A 13990-nucleotide genomic window follows, 5' to 3' on the forward strand; every position below is an offset into this window, starting at 1 on the left:
GCGAAGTCGCCTGCTCGAAAGTAAGTACGAAGAAGAAAGTAACTTGTTGTATTGATTGATTGTTCTCTACAGATTTACAAAGGTAGCTATTTATAGCCCCGTACAGATAATTTCTTAACCGACTAGAATTCTATCTCTAATTCAAACAGAAAACGAATATCTACAAGCACAATCCGTGCTAGGTTGGTTACCCCACGCCTTGTGGGCTGACCCCCACCTTATCCTTCCATCCCTTTCCAAGCCCATACAGGCCCAATTAGTCCATCCTCCTAATCGGCCGATTTTTCATCGGCAAAAGATTGCCGATTGGGATTCTGGTGCATTCGTCCTGAAGCGAGACAAAAGTCGCCAGCCGATTCCGTACTATAACACCATTTGGCCGATTCCCAACCGTACTTCTCCGATTTCCTTCCTTCTTGGCGCCGATTCTACTGGTGACGAAATCCGGCGTCAACACATGCCCCCCAGTTTCGGAGTAAAACACAGTCTTTTACTTCGAAATTCTTTATAACCTCCCCTCCGAAACGGCCGTAGTGAAAATATCCTTCCGTTTCGCGGTCTCCCGGCTGATCATTGCAATTTTTGAAACGGGCGCCCACGACAGCCACTACCCCCGAAAAACCTGAAGCGCCGGCGCGGTGAAAATTCCATTTTTACCCTCTCTTCGGGCATCCTATAAATAGCGCTTCACCGCACCTCATCTTCAAGCTCACGTCTCTTTCCCCAACGCGCGCGCATCCTTCTTCTTTTAACATTTTCCCTTGCCACCGAAGCCTTCTAGTTTCACCTCCTGTTTACTTTTTCCTTCTTCCCTTCCATGGCGGCCCCTTCCGGCAGCTCTCCCGCACGCGACGCCCCAGAGATAGCGTCTCCGGCGGTGACGGCGACAACCGTTACTCTCCCCACAGATGAAGGAGCTTCATCAGAAATCCCAATGGCGATCCCCATCACGGCCCCGTCATCCACATCCGCGTCGGCGACCATGCCGATTACTCAGAACTTTATCCCAGAGGTAAATACCGAATCCTTCCCCTATCGGTAATGTATTTATCTTAGATCTACTCCTTACATTCCTATGCCCCTTTTCCTTTTTTAGGCGGTTAGACATAGAATTACTATTCATCTCACGGGCAGTCCAGGCCTTGTTTGCCTCAGTCCCATGGGAGACCCGGATCCGGCGGATCTTATAAATTTGGAAACTGACCGAGTGCCCTTCAAATGGTCCGATATGAACTTAGATCAATGGGCGAGCACTTTCAGATCTTGGCCGAATGAGACCCCAGGTTGGAGGGAATGGTACCAACGGGTGGCAGCGTCCAAGAGTGTCTTGTGGGAAGAGCTCAAAATCGGCCAATGCATCAACCTCTCCCTGTCTCAAATGGAGAAGAACGAGCCGTTAGTGATGGCGGCTTCCTATTTTTGGTCTGACGCACTTAACGCGTTCTTATTTGGACACGGTCCTATGACCCCCACTCTGGCCGATGTGGTCCTCTTGACCGGCCTGGACATATCTTCTCCTGACACACCTTTCCACCTTTTGACCACAACGTCGCATCGGCTGGACACAAGGGGAATCGGCGGCTGGAAGGGCTTTATCAGTAGTAACAAGAAAACCGGTACTGTTGAGAACAGGGAACACACAGCTTTCCTGATGATGTGGCTAGAAAAACACCTCTTCTGTGGAAGAGCCGCCGGCCCAACAACCAACACCCAATCCTTAGCTGAAGCACTGTCCAGAGGAAGCCATATTCCCCTCGGGAAACATCTTCTGGGTGCCGTATACCATATGCTCCATCAAATCGGCACAAAACTTTCCAAGGGAGAACCAATCGGCAACCCAGGCGGGCCTTGGTGGTTTGTCAATCTATGGTTGAACCTTTACATGAACAGAATCACCCGGCAGCCAGTGGACCATATGATGTTTCCCAATATCGAATCGGCGGAAGACCCTAACGAGCGTCGCCGATGCATGTCTTTCGGTGAAGCAGCGTCAGCTTTTCCAGGTTGTGCGTATTCTGCTACAAAGGTAGCCGAATACTTTCGGTGTTTTTATAATGGATTTAATGAGGACGCGACCATCTGGTTTCCATACCAGCGAGACATTCCAGTCTTTGAGCTCCCCTCCTGCTTCGATTCAACCTCTGGCCGGTTTGATGAAGATCTTTATGAAGAACTGATCAAACCAGGGCTCCTACCGGCCAACTTCTTTTCGGGGAAAGATGCCCCTACATACGAATTCTACAACCCGTCTACTGCCGCACGACAATTCGGCATGGGCCAATTGCCGATACAAGTGTATTTTGCTGGCCAAATCAAATTCAGAGATGTGCTCACAACTGGCCTGGATTACTGTCGGCTGCGAGACCGAATTCCGGACTCTAGTACGATTAATTTGAATGATTGGCTATTATTTCCATTTGCCGTCCATCCGTTCAAACTTTGGTGGGCCGAATGGAAACAATTTCTATTCTGCAACTCAGCATCGGCATACTGCAACCTTCTAGACCCAGCCAACATTGATTCAAACGCCGAGGTATTTCTGATCGCCGATTTTTATTCTTCCCAGCATGATTGAGCACTAATGATTTCACTGCTTCTTTAGGCCGAGAATCGGACCCCTCCAACACACAGCCGCAGCGGTCGGCTAATAGAGAGCTATCCATACACCACCTATCCTCTTATCGGCTACGACGCTCCATCAGTTGACATGATCGCTGGCCGATCGAAGAAGGTTCATAAGAAGGTCGTCAAGAAAACCAGTCACCGAGTCCAAGCTCGTACGGAATCGGCGGATCCTCCTGTGCTCGTATCGGCAGAATCTTTGACTGTACCATCTTCCCAGGTCACACAAAGCGCCGATACTCAAGCCATCACACAAGCCGGAGTGGCTGCCGCGTCATTATTGTTGGAAGCTATGCAGGTAAGTCCGAGTTTTGCCATCTCCGATCGTTATTTAAATATTTAACTTTTCTTAACTCTGTATTTCCCAGAGCACTTCTATGGAAATACCACAATCGGCGACAACTCGACCGGACGCCAATGCGCCCCTGCCCTCATTCATTGAGGTACGGTACTTATCTTACGAATTTCCTTCGGGTATCCGCGTAATGTATTTAACCGAATCTTTGTCGCAGGCCATCAGCACACCGGGCGCTTCTCGACAACCGATTTCTTCTCAGGGAGCTGGTCCGAGCACCGCGCCGATTGTCGTGGAATCCTCTTCATCAGATGAACCCATGGCACAGGCCGCTGAGCAAGTCACGACGGCTTTACAAGCGCAGCATGAAGAAATTCGCTTTAAAATGGTAAGTTACTAAACCAGCTTTCAACCAACCGATTCGCTCTGTTTCCCCGCCGATTCACCCCTTTTTCTTATTTTCTTAGGAACAAGACTCCCCAGACAACAGCCTCTTCTCCTTCGCAGTCGCTCTCTCTGATGACGAGGAAGTCGCATCCCGCCAAGTTGCTCTAAGCTCCGTTCCTGACGACGTCCGAGCTAAACTTACCAACATCCGATCCCTCCTACAGGGGGACATCGGCCGATTGGTAGAAGATGCTTCGCCGATTCGGCAGCTCTTCAGTGACGTCAGCGGACGAGTACCAGAGGAAGCGGAAGAGGCCTTGGCACCGGCGGCCTTCATCGAGTCCATGAGGATCCCGGTCTTTAGGGCCCTTCGTCACATGGCCGATCGCGCGAAACTGGCCAAGACTCGTGAAGATGAAGACGCTTTCAAGCGTCAGGCTCAAGAAGCGCATCGTCGTATCCATGTCCTAGAAGACTCACGTCCGGCGATCATTAGTGAAATAGACCGCCTCAAACGTCAGAGGGCGAAACTTGCCAAAGAGATGGAGCAAGTGACCAAGGCAATCAGCGCCGAAGAGAACAAACTTCAAGAGTTACCCTCTGCTATTGCCGATTTGACACGGGAGAGGCAGCGTTTTGCTCAAGAGGCTCTGAGACTCCATCGCAGCGCATCGGAGGTCCCCGGATCGGCGGAAGAAGACCAACGGGTTCTTGACTCTGCCGATCAGATCCGGCGCCGGGCTATCACGGCTATCGATACCCTTTTGGGTAATCTGTAAAACACTGGCCGTTTCTGTACGAACATTTACTATCTTCTTTGACCGACCCTGCGCGACGCCCTCTCTATTTACTGCCTCCCTTATTACCGATGGGATGTGGCCTCACCAGATTTCCACGTATTTTTCTCATAAATATCGACCTCGGTGCCTACTCCCGATAGCATTGGCTCGGCTCCCATTTCACTTTTCTTCTTCTTCCCATCGGCGCAACTATTTCGTCATGGCCTCATCATCATCTTCTTCTGTTAACCAGGTGAAGCCCCGACTTCTGCTCTTAGATCTTAGGGAACGAACATTTCGCCTTATCCCTTCTTTGTTTCAGCCCCAACGCCTTGGTCCGGAGCTCGTGCGCGCCATCGAGTGCATCCACTCTGAAGATCCGTTGACTCCGGAGGACAAGGCTCTGATTCTGGCCCAACGAGCGGAGCTTCAAGACCACATTACTGCAGAGGCTCGTGTAGTCTTGCATGCCGTGGTGAGTGAAAGCCTTCGCCGATCTCCAACCATGAGGGGTCGTCATCGTGACGTTCCTGGAGATGACGTCACTTCGGTAGCCCGCACGATCCTGGACTACATGGAGAGGAACGGCGGCCAGCGGCCTTCCACCGATAGGGCCCGCCTGCTTCCTCGGCCCGTCATTCTTGCAGCGGCAGAGGCCTCGCGCCTTCGAGGTGAGTCGGAGCGGAATGGGAAGGCATCCCAGAAGAAGAACAATTAGTTTGTTTTTTTGTATTTTTTGTTCTAAGGGCGACTTAGTGTTTTGTCGGCCATGTACTCCGTCGCCGTACCGAATGAATGTAATCGGCCGTTCCGGTCGACTTTATGTGTGTCTCAAAACCGACTCATATCGGTTATATATGATTGTATCACGGTTGATTTCTTAGGCTCCAACCCATATACTTGGGTAATATCTTTTTAGGTACCTTCCATTCAGAGCTTTATTGAATTCTTCTCCTTCTATTGTTTCCAAAATGTAGGCATTCCCTGGAGCGCATCTGCCGATTCTATACGGCCCTTCCCAGGTAGGAGACCATTTGCCGAATTTAGGATCTTTCGACCCGATCGGTAGTACCAACTTCCATACCAAGTCTCCGGGGGAGAACTGCTTGACTTTGACCTTCTTATCGTACCACCTGGCCACTCTCTTTTTATTCTCTTCGATACTTATCAGAGCCCTTAGTCATTGGCCGGCCAAATCATCAAGTTCTCCTTTCATCAGAGACGAGTAATCATCGGCTGACAACTGGTCCTGAAGTGAAATGCGCCTTGATCCTGCCCTCGATTCCCATGGCAGTACTGCATCGTGGCCGTATACCAGCTGATAGGGGGATAACTTGGTAGCCCCATGACAGGCCATTCTGTATGCCCATAGGGCCTCAGTCAGACACAGGTGCCACTTCTTCGGATATTCTTCAATCTTCCTTTTGATCAACTTGATTATTCCTTTGTTGGAGGATTCTGCTTGACCATTGGCTTGAGCGTAATACGGAGAAGAATTCAACAATTTGATGCCTATTTCGGTCGTAAATTCCTCAAATTCCCCCGATGTGAACATTGTTCCTTGATCGGTTGTTATAGTTTGAGGGATACCGAATCGGTAGATGATATGGTCCCTTACGAAATCGGCCATGATAGCCGAAGTCACAGTCCTTAATGGGATTGCCTCCACCCATTTGGTGAAGTAATCAGTAGCCACCAGAATAAACTTGTGCCCCTTGCTCGATGGTGGATAAATTTGGCCGATAAGGTCTATTCCCCACCCTCTGAACGGCCATGGTTTGATGATGGGATTCATGGCCGACGCTGGTGCACGTTGGACATTACCAAACTTTTGACACTCCTGACAACCCTTATAATATTTGAAACAGTCTTCGAGGATCGTAGGCCAATAGTACCCGTTGTTTCTGATCATCCACTTCATCTTATGTGCCGATTGGTGAGCTCTGCATACCCCTTCATGGATCTCTCCCATTAGAGTCTTGGCTTCTTCTGTCCCAAGGCATTTAAGAAGAACACCGTCGATCGTTCGGTAGAACAGATCATCTTCGAGCAGTACGTACTTGGTAGCGTGAAAGCGTACTCGTCGCTCCACCTTTTTAGACGGATCCTTCAGGTAATCGGCAATTTCTTTACGCCAATCGTCGGCTGCAAGTTCTAAGGCCATGGCGCCCAGAATCGGCCGATACCCAGATGCGTGTTGGGCGAGTTTGTTTGCTTCCTCGTTGCGGTCTCTTGGAACATGTTCGATTACTGCCGATCTGAATCCTTTTAAAAGCTGTACGCAATCGTCGTGATAGATTCTTAATATATCATCTTTGCACTCAGCCCTTCCGGTTAGTTGATCCACAATTAGCATAGAATCCCCGAAGATCTCAATAGAATCGGCCTTGACTTCTCTCAATAATTGTAAGCCTTTCAATACAGCTCTGTACTCCGCTTGATTGTTAGTAGCGGCGGTTTCTATCGGCAGAGAAAAATCATAGCTTGCCCCCCAAGGCGATATGAGGACGATGCCGATTCCTGATCCGACCCCGCATGATGACCCGTCAAAAAATAATTGCCAAGGCGCTAGTTCCACGAGGGCGATCTCCGGTCCACAGTGCTGGGCGACGAAATCGGCCATGACTTGACCCTTGACGGCTTTTGCCGATTCATACCGTAGGTCAAATTCTGATAAAGCTAAGATCCATTTACCGATTCGTCCTTTCAATATCGGCAGTGATAGCATGTATTTCACTACATCATCTTTGCATACAACTACGCATTCTGCCGACAGTAGATAGTGCCTGAGTTTGGTGCACGAGAAGTAAAGACACAAACACAAACGCTCTACCGGAGGATATCTTGTTTCGGCATCCAGGAGTCTTCTACTGACGTAATAAATTACCCGTTCTTTGCCTTCAAACTCTTGGACTAGAGCCGACCCAATAGCTTTTTCATCGGCTGATAAATATAGTTTAAACGGCTTACCAGTTTGAGGGGGGACCAAGACTGGCGGTGAGACCAAGTATCGCTTGATATCCTCTAACGCCTTGCGCTGTTCTTCTCCCCATATAAACTCCTGGTCGGGCTTCAACTTCAAAAGTAGCGTGAACGCCTGGAGTCGTCCAGATAGATTAGATATAAACCTTCTGATGAAGTTTACCTTGCCAATTAGAGACTGTAGCTCAGTTTTGTTCTGTGGAGCAACGACTTTGTTGATGGCCGCTATGGTCTTCCGATTGACTTCTATACCTCGTTCGTGGACCATGAATCCTAAGAACTGTCCGGCGGAGACGCCGAAAGCGCATTTGTTGGGATTCATCTTAAGACCATGCTTTTTGGTACACTCTAGCACCCTTCGCAAATCGGCCAGGTGTTCCTCGTGGCTTTTGGACTTGACCACAACATCATCGATGTAGATCTCCACCAGGAGGCCAATGAGTTTGTGAAAAATGTAGTTCATGGCCCTCTGATATGTAGCGCCAGCATTCTTCAAGCCGAAAGTCATCACCACCCACTCGAATAAACCAAGATGTCCCGGACACCTGAAAGCCGTTTTGGGTATGTCCTCTTCGGCCATAAGTATTTGATTGTATCCGGCGTTTCCATCCATGAAGCTAATAATTTTGTGTCCCGCGGCGGCGTCGATCAGTACATCGGCCGTAGGCATGGGGTAACCATCCATCGGCGTTGCCTGATTAAGATTCCTGAAATCAACGCAAACGCGCAGCTTCCCGTTTTTCTTGTACACTGGCACGATATTAGAAATCCACTCGGCATAACGACATTGCCGAATAAATTTTGCTTCAATTAGCCGAGTTATTTCAGCTTTTATGTCTGGTAAAATTTTAGGATTGCATCGCCGTGCGGGTTGTTGGTACGGCCGATACCCTGGCTTTATGGGTAGCCGATGTTCAACAATAGATCGATCTAAACCGGGCATCTCGTGATACTCCCAAGCAAAACAATCCTTGAATTCTCTTAATAATTTTGTCAATTTACACTTATACTCTGGGTCTAAATTTGCACTAATAAAAGTCGGCCTTGGTTTGGTCCCGTCACCTAAGTCTATCATCTCCAATGAATCGGCCGACGTGAATCCGTGCCCCAGCTTCCCGTCTTCTCGGGCGAACTGATCCATCTATTCCGTTTCCTCGGAGCCGACTGCTCGGATCGGCTGTAGGCCAAAATCGGTGACCTTCAGGAAATCGGTTTCCCACACCCTACATGATATGCACCTGACGGTTTCGCAGCTCCATTGCTGTGCGTCGGCTGTTGCGATGCTGTACGCGGAGTCGGCTTTGACCACCTCGATGTTATCGCCGACCCATTGTACGAGGCACTGATGCATAGTTGACGGGATGCAGCAGTTTGCGTGTATCCAGTCTCGGCCAAGAAGCATATTATAGGACCCTTTGCCATTAATGACGAAAAACGTGGTAGGAAGGGTCTTACTGCCGATGGTGAGGTCGACGCAGAGAGCACCGCGAGCGTTTGACACCTTGCCTTCGAAGTCCTTGAGCATCATGTCCGTCCTGGTTAGGTCGTCGTCGCTCTTTCCCAGCTTCCGGAGCACGGTATACGGCATAATGTTGACAGCAGCTCCTCCGTCAACCATCAATCTAGTGAGGGGGCGACCGTCAACATGCCTTTTAAGGAACAACGCCTTCATGTGTTGTCGTTCGTCGTCTTCGGGTTTTTCGAACGTGGCCATCATTGGTTCTAAAGCCAACCGTGCTGTCTGTTCTTCTATCGCCGATACGTCCTGTTGATCGGCAGGGGTCATGAACTCCATCGGCAATATGAAAACCATACCGATCTCGGCTGCCGATTCGTCACCCGCTGGCTCATTGTTTCCCTTGTCGTTTGTTTTGGGGCGCCATACCCGAGGTCTCCCTTCCTTCTTGTCCATCGCGCTTTCTTCTTCTTGCTGTTCCCATTGGCGGAGGCGTTGGATCCTCCGTTTTTGTGATTTGGTTAAACCATCGGGGCACCACCTGGGGTTTATTGGCTTCCCTTCTTTCCCGGCGCGTTCCCATTCCGGCTCGCGTCCTAACGGGTTCCCGTCCGTTACCCGAGCATCGGCCATGTCTTCGAGTCGGCTGTGAACGCTGGCTTTGCTATTTGATTGATCATGTCGATCGGCCCTGCCCCCCTGCCTATTGTGGCTTCTATCTTCTGACCGATCATATCGGTCACTCCTGCCCCCCAGCCGATCACGCATGGGAGGGCGCTGATCATCTGGGTTGCGCCAATTCCTGCTGATCGGTTCTGGCCTTCCGTCTCTGGAGCGAGACCTGGTGAACGGCCGATTGCGTCGATAGGGACCGTTGCACTCTGGGCAAGTATCAGCCGATGGTAGTCTGAGGTTATTTTCCCAACAATGAATGAAGAACGGGCATCTCCAGTGCTCCTCGTGCCGACGCATTGCTTCTTCTCGGGACCTTGAACGTTCATGTTGGCGTTGGTACTTTTGGAGCAGGAACTGGGAAGTAATGCGTGGCCCTTCCGACTCACCATCATCGTCCTCCATTCGTCACTTTCCCTTGACATCTTCAGACGTAACTTGATTTCTGGGATCGACAGCGCCACTCTTTCTGGCCGATTCGGACGTCCGCACTTTTGTTTGGAGGGAATTCTTTCCCGTATCAACCATGTTGGTAGGAAAGGGGTGTTGGTCGATCTTCATTGGTTTGGCCGATTTTGCCGGCACTTCAAATTTGAGTCTACCTTGCTCAATGGCCGACTGTATTTGTTGCCTGAAGATTTTGCACTCGTTGGTATCATGTGATGTGGCATTGTGCCACTTGCAATACTTCATCTTTTTCAATTGTTCGGCAGAGGGTATTGTATGGTAAGGCGAGAGTTTAATCTGCCCTTCCTGGAGTAGAAGATCGAAGATTTTATCAGCTTTAGTTGTATCGAAACCGAATGCTTCCGGCTCCTTCTTGCCGAATGGGCATGATATCGGTTTCTTTCCCTTAATCCACTCTGCAAGTCCGATTTCGGCATCTTCTTCGTCCTCCAATTCTTCCAGGAATGCCACTTTCTTCTGGAAATTCCTTCTTGGATCGAATAGACGCACTTCCTGCCCGGACAATCGGTGGACAATCTGGCTCAGGCTCTCGAACTCTTGTGAAGCATATTTCTCTTTAATGTGTGGCAGCAGGCCTTGGAAAGCTATATCGGCCAACTGTGCATCGGTTAGAGCCAGGGAGTAGCATTTGTTTCTGATTTCCCGAAACCTCTGTATATACGAGGGTATCGGCTCATCACTTCTTTGCCGGAGGCTAGTTAAATCAGACAGCTTTATTTCATGGACCCCAGCATAGAAGTACTTGTGGAACTGTCTTTCTAGATCGGCCCATATGATAATTGAGTTTGGTGGCAAAGTTGTGAACCATTGGAAGGCCGATCCAGACAAGGATGATGAGAACAAGCGTACCCGCAGGGCATCTTGCGTAGCTGCCTCCCCGTATTGGATGATGAATCTATTCACATGCTCTACGGTAGAAGTGTCATCCATCCCCGAAAATTTGGTAAAATCAGGAACTTTGTACCGATGGGGGAACGGCAACAAGTCATATGTAGATGGGTATGGTGTTCTATAGGTATAAGTTTGCATTTTCGGCTTCAAGCCGAATTGTTCTTGCATTACCTCTGCAATTTGCGCCGACCAATCTGGTTGTTGCTGGGGAACAGTTGGCTGCGGTATCGGCACGTGCTGATAAATCGGAGGCTGAATAAAAGGAGGTTGATGAAAAGGTGGTATCTGAGTATAAGCCGGTGGTGTGGTAAAGGTCGGCTGCTTGTATGAACCACTTGTTTCATCATATAGCATGAGTTCTGACGTCTTGTTGACCTCCGGAGCGACAGGCTGGTATGGTGGTATGATCGGCCGAGTGGCCGTTTGGGAGGGTATCTGGAACGGAGGATTTCCTTGACTGACCGATTGATTTAAACCGGCCGTGTTTAAAGGTGCCCCCCAGGGTAAAGGGCTGACTGGAGGGAACGGTGCAGAGGACAGTTGGATAGAACCATATCCCAAAGGAGTTGATGTTGCAGAAGCACCGGATCCTCCGACAGAAGATTGGATCGGCTGCGAAGCCTGATAAGCCTGATTTGGTGGAATCGGCTGAAAATACGTTGGTCCCCTGTACCCTTGAGGTATACCTCCGGCGAAGGAGTTGACTACAGCATTGTGCACCATGTTTGAAAGTACCGGGGATTGATTGATGAAGGCGTGATGAAGAGATTGTTGAATCATATCAGACATTTTATCCGAATCTTCAGAGATTGTGATCTGACGGGGAGTAGGGAAAGGAGTCTTTTTAACAGTCTCCCCGCTCCTGGACCGACTGAAGGATTTCAAGCAAGTTTTCTGGACTTGCTTCAAATACTTATTCAGATCTTCCTTTTGGTCGTCCTTTAGATCTGCTTCCGTCACTTCGATGACGTTATCTTCGGAGACTTCAGCAGCTTTCGACATGATAGCGGTTGTATTGGTCCCACCGGGCGTGCCAAAAGTGTGTTAGCGCTAGAAATCGGTCAACCGAATCCCAGCGACCGACACACGACCCGGGAGAATCTGCTTAGCTCCTGTTCGGGTGAATGCCCTGGTGCGGTTCGCGTGGCGTGCCAGCCAATCTGACCTGTTGATTGGCAAGGAAGAACACGTGTCAAACTCAGAAACTACGATCGGCTAAGTTTCCGATCGAGAGAGTTTATCGGCGAATCGGCCGATTCACTGTGGTAATAAGATCGGCTATAAGACAGCGCGATCCCTGTAGTCTTGTAGACAGAGAAATACTAAAGTAATCGGTACAAAGCTTGTGATAACAGCACTAGGAAAAGATCTAATCGGCAACGAATGGAACTAACGATAGAAAATAATGAAAGCCGATACTACCGATTCCTAGCGGGATAATTGGTGATAAAAACTAGGAAAACAGGTAAAAACCTATGAATCTAGTTGATATCGATAACTGATGAATAAATCTAAACGAAACAACAGCGATGCGCCGGAAGTTAAAGCTTAGATATTACTCGATAAACGGAACTTACAGAATCGGCCGGAGATCAAGATGATGCAGCCCTGCCAACCCGCACGAACTCGTGAGAAGAAAAAGTAACGGCGAAGTCGCCTGCTCGAAAGTAAGTACGAAGAAGAAAGTAACTTGTTGTATTGATTGATTGTTCTCTACAGATTTACAAAGGTAGCTATTTATAGCCCCGTACAGATAATTTCTTAACCGACTAGAATTCTATCTCTAATTCAAACAGAAAACGAATATCTACAAGCACAATCCGTGCTAGGTTGGTTACCCCACGCCTTGTGGGCTGACCCCCACCTTATCCTTCCATCCCTTTCCAAGCCCATACAGGCCCAATTAGTCCATCCTCCTAATCGGCCGATTTTTCATCGGCAAAAGATTGCCGATTGGGATTCTGGTGCATTCGTCCTGAAGCGAGACAAAAGTCGCCAGCCGATTCCGTACTATAACACCATTTGGCCGATTCCCAACCGTACTTCTCCGATTTCCTTCCTTCTTGGCGCCGATTCTACTGGTGACGAAATCCGGCGTCAACAACATGTCACCGGTAGTTGGAAAGAAGTGGGTTAGTAGTTTTTTTTTTTCTATTTTCTAATTGGATTTTTTCTTAATAATCAAGGGTCTAGATTTAATTCACGGGTAAGAGGTGCACTTCTAGCAACATTCGTTATCAAAATTACTAACTTATGTTATTATAAAAATAATTTAAAATAACTTCCTAAATTTATAACTAAATTGTCCACCACTAATACTTAAATAAAAATACCTTAAAGTAACCCATAAATGTGCATCTATATTACCCACACGTGCTATTATTAAAAATAACATGAGGTAACCTAAATTTTAATCCAAATCATCTTAATTACAAATATAGACCAATATATGGTTCTAAATTATATATTAGTATATGATATAATTATTAAGGTACATAAGCATGATGTGTGTCACAATTTATAAAGATATAGAGCAAGTGATGAGAATATACAAATTGAAGCACACAACTGCAATGCAATGTGAAAAGTTAAAGATTATAAATGTGGATGAAAATATTATAGAGTAATTACTAACTAAAATCTATCACAATCGGTAAAGATGATACGTATATATCTATATAAGTATTGTGTTCGAATATTTAACAAATGAGAGGTAGCTCAAGGTATAGTTTTGTAGCAATGTGGCCTTATTTTTTTCCATTGGAGACTAAGTTCTACGAGACACGCTAGAAAAAAGGACAAATCCTAAAAAATTCTCACAAAATTAGAAACATCAAACATCAATCTAGTAAACTCTAATAATGAAAATAGTTTTGTGTCACAAATATTTTTTAAAAAGTTACCCACCACTTTCATTATGAAAATATTCTAAAATAAACACTAAACTTTTATCTAAATTGCCGAGCTCTTCCAATCCAATTTACTTATGCATGTCATTATAAAGCATAACTTAAAATGTCCTTCTAAATCTTTATCTAAGTTACCCACGTTTGTTGTTATTAAAAATAATCTAAAGTAAGTACCTAAATCGTAATCTAATTACCTTCATGTGCATCATACATAAATTTTCAAAAGTAAACTAATAGGTGATTCTAAATTACCTATTATGTCATTGTTAATATAGAAATACTGATTAAGGTATACACATATGATGAGTGACACCATATAGACCATTTATACATGTATGTGAGGAAGTGATAAAAAATATTGATTTTTATGTTAAACATAATATATGGAGGTGCGATAAAAAATAAAAAAAAGTGTGGATGCCGATGAAAGGGTGTGTAGAGTAATTATTAATTAAAATCAATCATAACTAGAAAAATATAAGTAGACATTGATATGAGCATTATGTTGAAGGATTAAAAAAAGTAATAG

The sequence above is a fragment of the Setaria italica genome, chromosome III, assembly GCF_000263155.2.
Source record: "Setaria italica strain Yugu1 chromosome III, Setaria_italica_v2.0, whole genome shotgun sequence".
Classification (NCBI taxonomy): domain Eukaryota; kingdom Viridiplantae; phylum Streptophyta; class Magnoliopsida; order Poales; family Poaceae; genus Setaria; species Setaria italica.